We start from the raw sequence: 16035 nt of genomic DNA, 5'->3' as shown, positions 1-16035 counted from the left end.
TGTATGATTGAAAAAGATACGGATGATGTCAGTGTGTGTTTGTGTGTGTGTGTGTGTGTGTGTGTGTGTGTGTGTGTGTGTGTGTGTGTGTGTGTGTGTGTGTGTGTGTGTGTGTGTGTGTGTGTGTGTGTGTGTGTGTGTGTGTGAAAGAAGGAAAGTGACAGAGAGAAAGAATAGAGTGAGAGGGGAGGATTGGAGGAAACATTAAAATAAAAAGTTCCCATATCCCCTACCTCATTAGAGCCTATCATCCAGTCATTCAGCAAAACTGTGAATTATGCTATTCTGGGTTGCAGCCACAAAAAAAGTGTTGTCCCGTCAGGCAGCCAAGACTGAGGATATTTCTATCTGACTCTTGTCATTATGAGCGATGCCTTCAGAGTTGCTCTAAGTACATTTTAACGTGTCAAATGGTAAGATATGCAGAAAAATGGCCTGCTGTACAAACTCTAGTTCCATTGTCTTATTAACACAAAGCTAGGCTGGTGGAATTACTCAGTACAGTTGGAACGGCTGTGACTTAAATGTATTGCACATATACCGTACATAACATGAATCCTAATTATCATTTGTGAATACACTTCAAAACCATGATTTTACAATTCTATCTCTTTCTGAAGATCCTTGATCTGTGCTGAATTTCTTTATAGCATGCGTATATGTCCACCCCCATTGACTGTGTTGAAAGTGGTGGTGCTTCGGCTGTTGTGCAGTGCAGTGTGCTTTGAAGTTACCCTTGCCATTAGGTCTCTGTAGAAGAAAAAAAAAGAAGCTGCTTATACGGATTAATGAGAGAAGCAGTCTTACATTATAGATACATTAAATGTATATACCGTGTAATATCAAATCAGTTGTATAAGCTACATTCTAAAAATAGTACTCTGGTATTAGGTTAACTGTGGAAACAAATAATGTAATCCATGTGTAAAATATATATTTAAAAAAGAAAGATATAAACGTATAATTAAAATATAATTAAACTGTAAACTATAATGGTATGGTAGCAATGCTTTTAAGGGACTTAATGGTTTTATTTTCTCATGGGGAGCAATGCAATAGTGTAACAAAGATAAAGAAGGAGTTAATCAATGAGACGTCATCACCAACAGAGAAAATCAAAACATTTATGAAGTGACTTTTAAGCCACACTTCAGACATTGTGACTGCAATCTTTTGTTGCTGACATGAGCAAATTCAACAGACACAGACCTACAATTGCCCATCCTAGATTCGAAACAGAAGGGAAACATAAACATTATGACTATTTTTGTTTATTCTTTTAGCACCCAGAATATGTTAAAGGGAGTGAAAGAAAAAAGAGAGAAAGTGAGAGTCGTATTTGGAATAACGGCAAAAAGACTTATGTTCTATCTGCCTCTATACAGCTGCTGGCCTAAAGCAGTACTACAAAAAAGAGGTCAATCAGGGTAACCTAGAGACTTCAAAACTGAATTGACAAGTGTGTTCCATTAGCACAGCAGTTCCTTTGATTTTCATTATAAAACACTGCTGATTAAATAAGTAGAATAAGGTAACTAACAGTGCTCTCCGAAAAGCTACACCGTAATTCTTTTTTTTCATATAACATTTAACAAACCCACCTCCGAGCTAACATCCGTCTGTCAGCTCTGGGTCTAATAAGGTTTACAAATTCTTCATTTATATAATAATCCATTCCATTAGAGTTGTTTTGACTGAACCAAGGTGATTGGTTTTCTGCAACAACAATAGCTAGTTGGTTGGTTGGTGTCAATCGTTCATTTTTTTCTTTACTTTTCACTTTTCTTCATTTATTTCGACTTAATGTCACAGAGTGTGGGAACTGTATGAGAGCAGCTAGATGACTTAACCCTCTCAGCTTTGAAACCTAGCTGGAGTGAATACTGAAAAGATGCATTTAGGTTATCCGTATCAAGGCAGATGTTAGCAAAATACAGTTTATGCTTGCTAATTGATAACTTGTATAGTTTTTTGTTATAAAACACCATTGATACACATTGCCTATTTTGTAGGAGGATTTATTTGTATTATTGTAGGGGAACTTTAATGAATAAATATACTTTATTTACTAAGAAAGCCTTTTTACTTGTATCTGGTCTTACTGTAAGTGGTTGTCAGGCCTTTTCCCAATCAGCTGAAGGAAACAGTATTTGTACACAAGCCACAGAGAGGTAGCCTGAGCTGATCGCCTCAATAGCAATCTGGGCCACTCACAGAAATTATGAAGCCATTTATGAGACTGGACTGCACTCTCTCTCTTGTGATTTGGAAAGTCTTAGATGTCTCAATGGATGGTTGGGACACATTAACCAGGGAATCCATTACAGGACGCAACAAACCATCAACAAAATAGCTGAAGTAAAAATATTCTGCAGTTAAATGACTTACAGATCTAAAGCAGTGGTGTAAATTAAACATCACAGTGCAGCCTGTGATTCAGCGGAAGTGAAATCCAGACTAATACTTTTGGCTGACTTTCTAAGCCCCTGTGGACAAAAACCTCAGAGATTAGCATGAGCACCATCGCTTCCTGTCAGAATGAGCTGCCTTCATCTCTGACCTTCAGACATGCAACTGTTTTGCAGAGCAGGAAACAGAAGAGTGTTTCGGATAAACAGCTTACGGGATGTACTGTTTACCGATGAGGTATACTCTACCTCTAATGTGGAAAGATCAATAACATGTTAAAGATGTGTTTCATAAGGTTACATTTCCTATAAGGTTCATTCGACCATTAATGGAAAATTAATAACAGCTTTCTAATTTAAATGTATTCAAAAGCCAGGGACAAACGGCTGCTAAAATATACAAACATCAGTCATTACTGATAATGCTAAAATATACTCATAATAGCTGATTGAAAGGCTTTTCTGATTGTAGATATACACAGAAGGCCTGTTTTTGTGTTGACATGCATTTCCATTTAATAGTCCTGTAAACAAAATTGTCTTTTGTTTTTTGTAATTGAAAAGGATGCCATCAAACAAGCTCTCCTGCTGAGAGTTAAAATGCGGTGCTGCACTGGAAACAACACATGGACACATATGGACATACAAGCATGTTGTACACAATGGCCCTCAAGGTTTGCACTAGATGATATCATCCATTCTTCACCAGTCCCCTCCAAGGTCAGATGCTTAATGAAGATTGATGTTGCTGTGATGTAGACTAAAATTGACAGCATTGACTGTGCGGCAGTGTGTATGTGTGTGTGTGTGTGTGTGTGTGTGTGTGTGTGTGTGTGTGTGTGTGTGTGTGTGTGTGTGTGTGTGTGTGTGTGTGTGTGTGTGTGTGTGTGTGTGTGGAGGGATGTGTTTGTGTGTAAACAGGAAATAAGTTGGAAAGTGAGAATTAAAGATGGACAACATCACACAGAGACTGTTTCAAGAGTGTAAATACATTTCAGATTAGATGTCATATAACTGTAAGCAGTGTCTACAGGCTGTGTGTTTAGGCTACATGAGCTTGTCCCAATTGCTTTTCAGCCCCCTACAGCTTCCATTCAGCCTCCATAGCTAGTTGACCATGATTGATGAAAGGCACTAGACCACAATGGTGAGGGAGAGGTGACCACTGGAGCTTACAGAGGTAATAAGGTGCGATGGTGGTTAGATGTATTAGTGTCTCATACAGTAGCATGTAGGTTCATATTCTCTTAAGCATCAATCCCATTTCAGATAAAGCACCTTGGTGAGAAGAGCTTGTTGTGTCACTTTGAGAGTCTTTTGGCTTAAATGTGTTCAAAGGTAGTCCCTCCTTGATGATTCTTGGGAACAATAATTCCTCTACAGGTTTTCATTTTACAAAATAAAAAAAATCATGACACTAAAAATATTACAACATGTATGACACAACGCTCGTTTTAATTATTTTATGATTTTGGGGTTCTTTGCCTTTTTATTTGTTCACACCTGATTATCATGCCCCTGTTATTACTTAGACGAAAATGATCTGTTATTAAAGATTTTTCATTGTGACAGCACAAGTGGTAATTGATCCTTTAAAGGTGGGGTAGGTAATTTTGGAGAAACCAGCTCGAGTGCGCTAGAATTTGAAAATACACAGCCGGAAAAAATCTGCCATTTCCTTACAGAGCCCCTCCTCCAACACACACGAACGCGCACATGACCAATGAGGGCACGAGATAAGTTTGTGCACATATGGAAGGCTGACAGGCAGGTAGGCCATCCAGTTACTTTAGCCGGGCCGGCTCAGATGATTGGTCGTGCTTTTTACAGCACTACAGCTTCCACTGATGAAGTTTTTTTATGGATTTTTTGTCAAAGCACTTAAGATATTCATTGCTATCGGGATGTTAAGAGCATTCCATGCAATATAACAAAAAGTGTATCTCGAGACGGTTTCTCAAACTTACCTACCCCACCTTTAAGTGATTGTTTTATATATATTTTTTAATCTGGTTGATGACTGATTTTCAAGCTTCTTTTCAGCTGAAATGTTGGTTATGAGTATGCCACATCTTGACATATTGATGTTAAATATAGAAACATCATTCTTTAAGCAAAAAAAGTGTTTTTTAAATGATCATTTATTTTTTAACGAGCTACTGATCCAAACTAGTCATGGGATGCATGATGCTAATTGAATTGCCGCTGCTTAACAGTTATGTATAACAATGCATATTTGTGGAGCATTTGATCCTGTGGACAACATATGTGTTCCTTTTTAGTTATTGACTCATCATATATCACATCTGCCCTGAAGCCAACCCTGTAATCCTCTCTAGCTTGCCCTGTGTGTCCTGTGTCCTTCCTGCACCTGTGGCATTTCTCAGGCTATGATTTGGAATCGTCATGGTAATGCTTTTTCTGACCTCCAGGGTCATGACATCAATCTCTGAAGAGGGAATAGATTTGTGTAAGACACCTGGAGCCATTCACTCTGCTAAGATGACTTATCCACTTTATGGTGATGGCCCTATTCCAGGACATGGGGGTTAGTTTAACTCTCCGGTTGGCTATCTCTTTTCTGAGGCAGTGTTATTGGAATCTTTGAACGCTTTGTGGTTATCTTGTTCATAATTTGCCTGAGTGTGTTTTGATAAAAACAATTCAAGCACAGAAATTGGTTTAAAGACACATGATGCTAACCACCATGCCCCAGTCAATGTAGAAGTGGCCGCACATATTTATTTACATATCCGCATGCAGCTGATGCTCTGAACAAGAGCTTTTTAAAATGGGCAGTGAATGTCTGACAGGACAGTAAATAGAGCAATCTTGAATTAAAAGGAAAACTATTTCTTGTCAAAAAGCCCATTGAAAAAAGAGGCATTTCAAACTTGGTTTGAACAGGTTGGCAGAGAACAAGTCACCTGGTGAATATCATGTTTTAGCCCTGGTGCCTAGCCAGATCAAACATTGGAAAACATATTAATCTGGTTCATGTACCTGCCTCAAAACCCTGCATTGTCCCTGTAGGCTGGTGAGAAGCTAACATGTGAAAGGAAAAATCAAAGACTAAGAAGTCCTTGATGTACTTCATATTTTAACCTGTTCCTTTGTAGCTTCTTTTGGACCATTAACTTCATTTAATCATGTGTGACAAAAAAACTACTTTTGCTATAATATAGCAAAAAGTACATACAATCTGTGACCTTCATGTTACGGCATACGCTGTCAACGTTCAATTGCCTGGAAGTAATAATTTTCTTGGGATCTTTTGTTGGCTGAGCTTTTGTTGGATGACAGCTGTGCTCTCGAGGGGTATGGGAAGAGGAATGTTTTCTTTTGTTCAGGTTGAGTGTCAGGCCTAAAAAGATATGCTGATGCGAAATATGTCAACTCAACATTGGCCTGAAGGTTCTCCTTGGAGCAGGTATTTACTGGAGCGCCGTCAGCATATTGGACCAGGCTATAAATTGGTTGATGGAGAATACGGCCGCACACCTCCTCATGTGTATTTATGTGGGAAGCAATCTCTGCCAAACAGGCCATCTATGCTGGGATGACACAGAATAGAGGAGATGGACTTTATGAGGCTTCACGGTCATTGTTATTGTTGTTAACCAATCAGTGCACTACATCACTATACTTGTGCTTTGTCATGTGTCTCTGCCTTAATCAGTTTCTCTTATCATTTAATACTACTTCACCACTCTCACTTATCTGTACAGCACACTGGCCATGTTCAGAGGCCTCCCCTGTCATCTGTCTTCTCTGGAAACCTTCCTCTTTCTCATTGATATCGCCCACCCATCAAGCATCATTTATTCACCCATAGACGTCCAACTGTCCATCCAACCACCTTATCCTCCTCCAACAGTGTCCATTACATCCTCCTACATCTCCTATTCTTCGTTCCACTGTTATGTCTTCCACCCATCTGCTTCCTCTCCCTTCCAGTGCTGATTTATCTTCTTTTAATTCACTCTCTGCTGAGCCCTCTGCCTTACTATTCCCTGACTCGTTGTATCTTTTCTTCGCACCATTTTTCAGTTCCTTGCCTTTTTTTTTCATTTTGTAGCAACATGATCCCTCCACAAGACAGATTTCCCAGTTTCCTTTCACCATTTTGGCATTATAGGAACTACTTTCCCATATTGCCTCTTCTCCTCTCCTCTCCTCTCTTCTGCCTCCTCAATTGCTGACCTGTAACCCCCAACAATCTTACCTCTGCCCCTGTTTTGATCCTTTAGCCCCCTCATTCCAGTGCTCATTGAAGGGGAATCACTTTTTCCAATAATTCCTTTCACCTTTACCATTTGTCTATTACTTCATCTTCCAAAAATCCTGTTATTGCCCCTCTCCCCTTCTGTTTTCCACCACCAGCCCTTTACTTACATTATACTGAGGACACATACTGTACTTATCCCTCATTGCCTTTCTCCTCTTACCTATCTGTCCTTAACATTTCATATTAGAAGGTCAGGACAGGTTTGCTATTGTAAGACTGTAAAAATGTCTATAGTCTTAACATTTAGTCTGTAGCTACTTTGAATGTAAAACACTGGTGTATGTGCTTTGTCTTTAGACAATATTTCTTAGTGTCCTAGTTTGCGAATGACTCACAAATGACCACATGCAAAACCTTTGTTGTTATTGATTTAGGCTAACTCGTTGTTTAACACAACATTAACATTGTCTGTGAATACACTCGGATCACTTGAAGTCTTAGATGTTTTTAGAGTTATTGCAGAATATATAGTTGTAAGAAAGTCATAATTTATTTTGAGACAATAAACAACAACTCGCATGCATTTTTTTGGAAAACTGTTAAAAAAAACAATAAAAAACAACCAAACCTTAACATTACTTTCCTCCTTGGTCTGTTGTAGCCTATATGATTACTCAATGGTAAGTTCTTCAGGGGCAGGTTTGTGTATCATACTTAGTCAGTATTGAATTAATCCTTCTGACAGTACAGACTGTACTGACGGTACAGACTTGTTTTGTGCATGCTCCTTACCACTGCATGACGTACATCTTTAGTACATAAAGTGCACGGAATAAATAGTACATTCAGTTGGGGAATATTTTCATTTGCGGATAAATATGTGCTCGCTAGATCACCAGACTAATCCTTTAAGAGCCATAATACATTTGCAAACAACGACTGTTAGTACTGCAGTCATATAAGACAGCAAGTACGTTGTTCTGCTTTAAATAACACATGATCGAGGTCTATAAGTCATTGTTTAGTTTCTATATCAAACCTGATCAACAGTAGCATTCATGCTGAAACAGTCAAAAACTAAAATGATGATTTCAGGGGGGGAAAAAGACAGAAAGTCCATCAGGAAGCTTACATGAATCCACTGTAAATCAGACACACTGCAAATTCTAAATTTAGCTGACATTTCTCTTACTTTTTCACGTCATGAGGGTTAGGCAGTCAGGATTAGGTCAAGTGTCCAGGCAGACAAGCTATAGTCATTCAACCATGCCTCGACCCAGGTGACACAACTGTCCGGTCAGAGCTTATCATTCGCTTGAAGGTTTCGTATTCAGTAAGATTTACTCTCATGGATTTTATGCAAGGAAAGGTTTGCTCAGATGATTGCCATTTCCGTCTCATTGTCTCTTTGCATTGTATTCATAGCAGGCAGCAACATATGTGTGATGACCAAAAGGTTTTCACCCAGTGGCATTTTGTTCTTCACATTTTATAGATATGTGAGCTGAAATCACCCAACCATACATCCAAGAATCCATCCATCCACTTGTGTATCCCTGTTTCATCTGCTCTTTCACCCACTAACCCAGCCAGCAAGCTATAGCTAGCCATCTGTTATTTTCTCAACTTTTTCTCCTTCTATTTCAACCTCTCTCATCTGTTATCTCTCTCTGGCTTGCTTTCTCTCTCTCTCCCAAATCCCATCTATGATATGAACTCACAATTCACTCACAATTCACTGCTCCAGTGAGCAGTGAACCTTTTTCCCAGACATCCTGACGGGGAGACCTTTGAAGAAGACTTTATGTAAGCAGTTCATTAGCTTCTCGGCTCTGGACCCCCACACTCACATGATAATCAGAGTGGCCGCCATGGTGAGAAATTACCCAGAAAAGTATCAATTTGACAAACAGAGTGAAAGCACTCCAGCCGGAAATGCTATGCAACTGTGACCCTGGTCTCTGTGCTCTGCAGGAGTGAAGGCTCTGGGGCAGAAAAGGCAAGTCTGCTGATTTAAATGACACAGTAAAAGGTTTTTTATATGACTGACCTTTTAAACCGGCACAAGAGACAACTCTTACACTTTAGTTTGGAAGCCAATGGGTTATGATATGGTTTAATTTCAAAACAGAGTATTGTTACTATACCTCACCTTGCAATAGTGAGCAATATAGCAGTTGTTTTGAGTAGAGCGTGTGGCACTGAAATGTCCTGTGTTACGGGAATGCTTATTGAATCAGGGTGCACTTCATGTGGCAGTATTTGCTAGAAGATGCTCCATATAAGCATTGCAACATTAATAGGTTTGGTATGGGGAAAACTCAGGTATGACTGCTGTGCAACAGGGGAACGATAAAGGCTCTAGGCTAAAATAAAGGTTTTTCAGTAATCTTTTTGGAGAAACTGCTAACAGGCATGTCTTGGTATAGAAAGCAACGATTGTTCTGCAAATATCAGAAAAACTAGTTTATAACTCTTGAAACTCTAATAGTCACTGACCTGTCGGTTAGAAGAAGACAACTTTGCATGACTCACACGCTCAGCGGCTCCACCTGTACACTTGTTTTTTTGCACAGCTGATTTGGATTTTTGACCAAAGGGACACATGAGTGTAAACTTTAGGTGTCACTTTGTTCGGTTCAGTTAGCGGAGAAAGGTAGGATGCTCTTGACTCTGCTGAGATCCAAAGTACAAGAGCTACTGTGTAGGTAAGTTAATGAAAAAGAGATTCAAATAACTGGTTATGTATTGTCTTTCTTAAAAATGACATATCAGTTAATCTAAAGGTATATACACAGAATATGTTTTACCTTTATGACCCATGGCAAAAAATACCCTGATCGGCCTTCGGTAAACATAATAAATACTTTTTCTGACCTTTCCGCTAACCAAAACGTGAAGCGTTATTTGTTTTTCATAAATAATAATAGCCTATTCATACCGGCGAATGTTTTAATTTGCTTTTGTATGTACTTTAAGAGAATAGGAATTCAGTGAATCTGCATAGAGCAGGAACGTTGCTGCTTGACTGAGCAGATCCTGTATGAATATAACAACAGCAGCTGGTATGAGGTGTGGGAGAACCGACTCAAAGTTAGCCGTGGAACAGATGGACCAGCTGGTCTCTTCTGGTGGGTTACCATGGTAATGTGGATTTGACCTTATTTGTGTCTTAGTTCTACTGCCCCCGACCATTATTATAAAACTCCTTTATGGAAAATTGATATAGGCATATATGTACATACTTATATACACATAAATGGCTCACATGGATATCCATTTAAACACACTGTTAAATTACCCATCAACAAAAAACAAACACTTTATTTATTTTTGCCCACACACGTATGTACACCACTATTTCCAGCAGGATCAGGCAGCCCCCGCTGTGCTTAGAGTCACTGTTGCCTCTTCTGTTTGACGTGCTTTCTAAACCCAGGGGAGGTCCCCAGTGCTGCTCATTAGCATAGGTTCTGTCCACAGCATGAGGCCTGTCATCAATCTTCTACTTAAGATATTCAAACATGCAGCACAAAAAGAGGAGGAAAAAAATCAGACACAGCAGGTGAATGTTACACAGTCAAATACCGGCTGACAGAGTAGGTCATTGTACTTTTAGAATTTCCATCATTTAATCACAATTCAATGTTTATGTTTAATGTGTGCGTTATTCTTCATATAAACCACAGAGTTTTTGTCTAAATGTAAGGAAAGGGAAGAGCTGTTGAAATGGAAAAGTGGTTACCACATTGCAGATAGCCACAGTATATGATTAAGATGCATGCTGGAGCTTCATTCATATTCATATTCTTTATGCGCATAATAATTTCTCTGTTCTGTACAGCCTGTGATTTATTTTAGTTAAGTAAGTGTTTTATTTATATAAACTCTACTGCAGGTACTGCTGTACAAGAAACCTTCAGCCCTCTTAAATCTATATTGAATTTTACATCTTGATCTCCTCCTTTACTGGCTAACGAACTTGCTCCTCACACTCTCATCCTGCATCTTGTATGACCTATTCTAAATTGCCCAAAAATCAAAAATTCTAAATGCATTGATCTCAATAAGGAGTTCTTACTGCTATGAAGGCAGGTTTCCCTGCCAATAAAACTGTTTTCCCTCCTGAGTGCATGGTGCCAGGAAGCCCAGTTGATGTATTGAGATCCTTTAATGCTAAATCATGGTACCTAATATATTGATGGAGGCTATAAATTGCCTATAGTGTTGTTGTTATCGTGTAAGTGCTGGATGTTAAAGGATGTGCGTATGTCGTCTTATGTTCCTATTGTTTTTGTTAAAGCAATGCTACTACGCATTTACAAATGTGAAACTAAATTAAAAACAACATGCAAACCATGTTAATAGTTGACGTTCGATATGTTACAGACGTCACAGCATGTTTCTTCATTCATGTTACGTGGAACTAATGGCTGGGTGTTGCATCCACAGTTCTGTATTACAGTACAGTATAATCTAGATGTTGAGTTTCATCACCAAGCTGTTAATAGCACTGGTTTCCTCTGCAAGTACAGATCGGCTAAACCCATCACCCTCTACTCTCTCTCTCTCCTCTGTCTCTCTCTCTCTCTCTCCTCTCTCTCTCTCTCTCTCTCTCTCTCTCTCTCCTCTCTCTCTCTCTCCTCTCTCTCTCTCCTCTCTCTCTCTCTCTTCTCTCTCTCTCTCTCTCTCTCTCTCTCTTCCCTGCTGTAATCCTCAGAATGAATGCATTTTGACTTAAACTGCAGTGTCAGGAGTAACACTACACTTCACAGTGAATGAATGTGAGATTTAGTTGTACCCGTTTGTGGACAGGGGCGGAGTTAAATCACATATCAGTCAAAAGCTGAGCAACCAGCAGTACTTTCTCAATAGTATTGAATATGATTCAGCCATGTTGACGTATGGGTGAATACATGCAATATCCCTATTACTATCATTGTAATGTTATACTATCATGATTGATTTCTGATAGAGACTTATTGTAGGCAGTAATGGATTGCTTCTTATTATAAGGTCTGCCTGTTAATTTGTTCACCAATGTAGAGTCAAAATATGTTTATGTCGGTCAAATGGTTACCAGGCTTGATTATTATTTATTTTTTAAATATGTCAAATAAAACTTCCACTTCGATGTGATGAACCATAATTAAAAAAAACAGTTGGAAAATGTTAAAGTGAGATTTGAATTGGTGACAACAAAATGGACAAAATACTAGCCTAACACTTAACGGATTAACATTTAAATAAACAATTCAATGAAAATACATGTCTAATGTTAATACCACCAACACAGTCTGTGATGATCAATACAGTCAAGGAGTGTTAAGTCTTGCTATCCTTAGTACCTTTGTGTGCCCATTGAAAGGCTGACAAAGAAAGGTCAGCCTCCAATTGTATTTTGCGTATCATGAGACACATAATCAATATAATTCATAAAGCTACTCAAAACAGTCCCCCTTGTCCCTTTCTTCTAGCCATGTTCACTTCAGATCGGTGGGATGCAGATCAGATGTTCCTTTATTCTGTTTTCAGAACGTTTGCAGTAGCATAGAAAAACAACAGAGCTAACGTTTCCCGAGGGAGATGAATACATGTAGCTATAGGCATCTACAGTTTGTCACCTCCCCGCAATGGTAGACACATTTGATGCATTTTTCAACTTCACTAACTCATGCTGCTGGACACCTTTTGAGTCACGGTGGGTGGCACCTTGATGTCATTTAAAGGTTCAATTCACAATGAACAGCATCATGACGCATTTATTTTGTTGTCTGACAAAAGCAAGTGTATCAGAGTCAATTCAAAGCAAACATCTCATTTATAAAGACTCATTTATTTCGCATCTGCATTTTTTCCATTTTGCAACTGCACTGTATTTAAAATCTTATTTCCAGGCACCATGTGTATGGAAAAAAGAGGTGTTTCACAGTTTTGTTATTTTGTCCCTCATGCAGTCTAAAACAAACACAGCATCTGTAAAGCCTTGATTAAATAAGGTGATTCTGATTATAATTCAGTAGGCTCGTCGCCCAGCCCACAGAATTGCATCTATTCATTTGTCCTCACCGGTCAGACAAACTGCAGCAACTTCATGACTAAAGTGTAGCTTTCAACTCAGATACATTCGTTACACATTGTAACCAAATGTGATGTTGTTACCCTGTTATACACAAGCCATTTGTAATACTTTGAATGTATGAATTACTAGTTTGATATTTGTGACAGAGATATTTGTGTCTCAGAGAGAAATCAATGAAACATGAATGATAAACGAAGACTTTTCTCATCTTCTCTGTGACAACACAGCGTGAACGTGGGAAAAATAAACACTAAACAAGTCTTAGTGTGGCATACAGTTAGAGTTATTGAGTGTCTGGGAAATATGGCTCGGTCATGAGTTACAGGAAAAGAGAAAAGTGTTCTCATGAGACATTTGTTGGAGGAGAACACAAACCCGGAGCAGAAGCTGAGATTTGACCTTTAACCTGCCAGCATGGGAGACCCAGCCGCTGTTACCCTGCCATCTTCTCTGCAAACTTCCACTAACCTCACGCAATATGAAAAACTTGGTTGCTATGGTATCAAGAGGAATTTAAATGATATGCTGTTGCCATATGAAGAGACTTTATGCAGACAAGTTTAGAGCTGGCAGCGGATGCAGCATGTATCTGTCTAATGGATATGATACATTATATTTGATTAGAAAATATTGAGCTCAGTGTTTGGGAATGCAATTAATGTATCATAATATTTAGTTAGGAGCTTGTCTTTCGTATCAATATGAGTGGTATAAATGGCAGTAAAACATGCACAACCTTTTCGTACCAGTACATTTCCTTTTGATTGTCTGGGTATTTGCCTTAAAAGAAGACACTGGCAACAAGCATTCAGACCTCTCTTTTTGAAGTATTTGAATCAAATAATGGGAAAATATGGGAGCATTTTCTCATTGTATTCCTTTCAGATTTTGATCTTTCATTAAAATTCTCATAGATGCTCCTCATCTGCCAAGTGTGGTGTTTCCGCTCCAAGAGGGTATGCAGTATATCGAAGGAGGTCGTTCGTCAGTGATTCTGCGGTTATTTTTAACCATCCCCCGTGTGCAGGTCTAATCAGAACAGGATGTTCCTCATCAAATTAACCAGGAATATATTTTCATGAAATGAGACTGGGTCTGAACGTATACCCTACCACGATGTAGCAGACTAAGGTCGATTACACAGGAGGGTTTCTGGGGCCTAATGCAGAGTTGAGTATCGCAATTTTTCTACTAAAAGCTCAGAACCAGCGGAGGTTAAGCTTATTAGTTACCTTGTAATGAGGCAATAACACACTGACACAGTCATATTTGATTTTAATGAAAAGTATAAGCACAGTTCTTTTTTTCTTCTTCTTCTTTATTCTTTTTTATAGAAACCATAACAAAAATATGGAAATGAATCTCTTCCTTTGTCTAGTAAAGCCCAGTACATTGTTTGAAGTGGACCTTGAAGTTAACATCTAAGTGTTTAGTTTAACTGCATATTGTATCAGTTACCTGTGACAAGCTAACTATTTTGTTGTAGATGTAAGGCCATTAATTGGAATAAGACATTATATAAAAGCAGCTACATAGTAAAAAGATTCATTCTGTAACCTGTGCATTTTAGATCTGTAGTATTTATTAGAGTTATGGCCCAAGGTTGCCCATCATCTTTCTATATTCTACAACTACGAGTCGAATCATATTTATGACATTTCGTCCTGCTTGTTTACAAATGGAGTTTCATCTCGCAGTACCCTAAGATCAGTAAAAGTGTCATGTTTGGGTAAGAAAACAGGTACAATTGTTATGACACATCATCAATTAAGTTGTGAAGAGCAAACTCTCCCTGTTTAAAATGATTTTGCAACAAGTAGACAGTTAAAAAGTCACTCCAGCTGTGAGGAGCCTCTTTAGAGCTCATTTACATTTCAAACAGGGACACATTGCTTAAGGAATATCTTCTTGGGTCGATTAAAGATAGACTGAATAAGGAGCCTCACTCTTCGAAACACTTCAGGCCCATAGTGTTCCATATATTCAACAGCTGAAATACAGTATGATCAGTGGTGGTTCTATTAAAAATGCTCCACATCAAATGAAACCTCCTAAGCATTGTTTCATGTACCGTACTGCCACTAAGCAGCAAAAATAATTGGAGATCTGTGTGCATGACACCACATTACCATTATCATTCTTCAGAGGAAAAGGAGATGGAATGAAATGAAATGAGATTCAGCCAGTGTTTCCGAGGCTCTTCCACACACACACAGACAGAATGAGAGAGTCTCAGTATATGTTTACCATCTGTGTGACACTCCGTTCCGGGTTATTGGCTGGTTTGCGCCGCTGTGTTTCTCCTCGAGCACCAGCTTGGCATGTCAGGCACGAGAGAGTTCTGCTTGTGTACCCCTTTTATTTATTCATCTTGTACCCGGATCTCCTATCCCCATCCCCTTTTTCTACTTACAGTATCTCACCCCTTCTGTTTCTATCCGCTATCCACTTCTCAGTTTATTCTTGCCTATCCTCTCACCTCTCCAGCGTTGCATCTTCCCTCTATGCCCCCTCCCTCTCTCCTGCCTTCTGTCTCTCTATATTCTCCTCTCCTGGGTTGACAGTGTGGAAAGTTGATGAATCAGACTCCAAGTGACAGTCTGGCATTTGAGTGAATCTGATGTGGTTAATATGGTGCCTGCTGACAGCGCTGTGGAAATCGTTCACAGTGGAGGAGCACTGAGACACAGCTACACTATGGCCTAGCTGCCCTCTATCACTCTGCTGCTCCAATGTCTGCGTGGGGGGAGCATGTGTTTACCTCTGCAAGTGTGAGTGCATGGACAATTTTTCCTTGTGGTCAAAGGTCAGCAGCATACAGTAAACGGCCTCCCTTTTTCTATGCCCACACATATCATCCGTTCTCTAACAGCTATTCCGTCAAGGGTGCACATCCCCAGGAGAGGGACAACCAATGAGCTTCACTGGATGAATTAAAGTGATACTCACATTCACCTCCCGTCATAGCGTTGGGCTTACACGAAACCAAAGTACTCACAAAATTCATGTTGCATATTGGTTTACTTTGAATAAGGTCATTTTCCACGAAAAAAATGCTCAACTAAAACGTATTTTATTTACTCTGACACTCAATCACTTACCTTGGATTTAGCAATATGTTTTTATTTCCTGTCTTGCATAAGTCATACTAACATTTGTAATTCAAGTAAGGTTATTGATAACTTGATATATTTGAATTTTCTTAAATATGTAAATGTTTCTCTATTCTTCTAAATGTATATATTGTTTAAATATAGTTGTTCAGGGTTTTCCCCCTAAAGACTTGCTTTAAGACCATATTGCATCTTTAAATAAAT

This window comes from Gymnodraco acuticeps, unplaced genomic scaffold (genome assembly GCF_902827175.1).
Source record: "Gymnodraco acuticeps unplaced genomic scaffold, fGymAcu1.1, whole genome shotgun sequence".
Lineage (NCBI taxonomy): Eukaryota > Metazoa > Chordata > Actinopteri > Perciformes > Bathydraconidae > Gymnodraco > Gymnodraco acuticeps.
Note: the sequence above shows the minus strand (reverse complement) of the source record.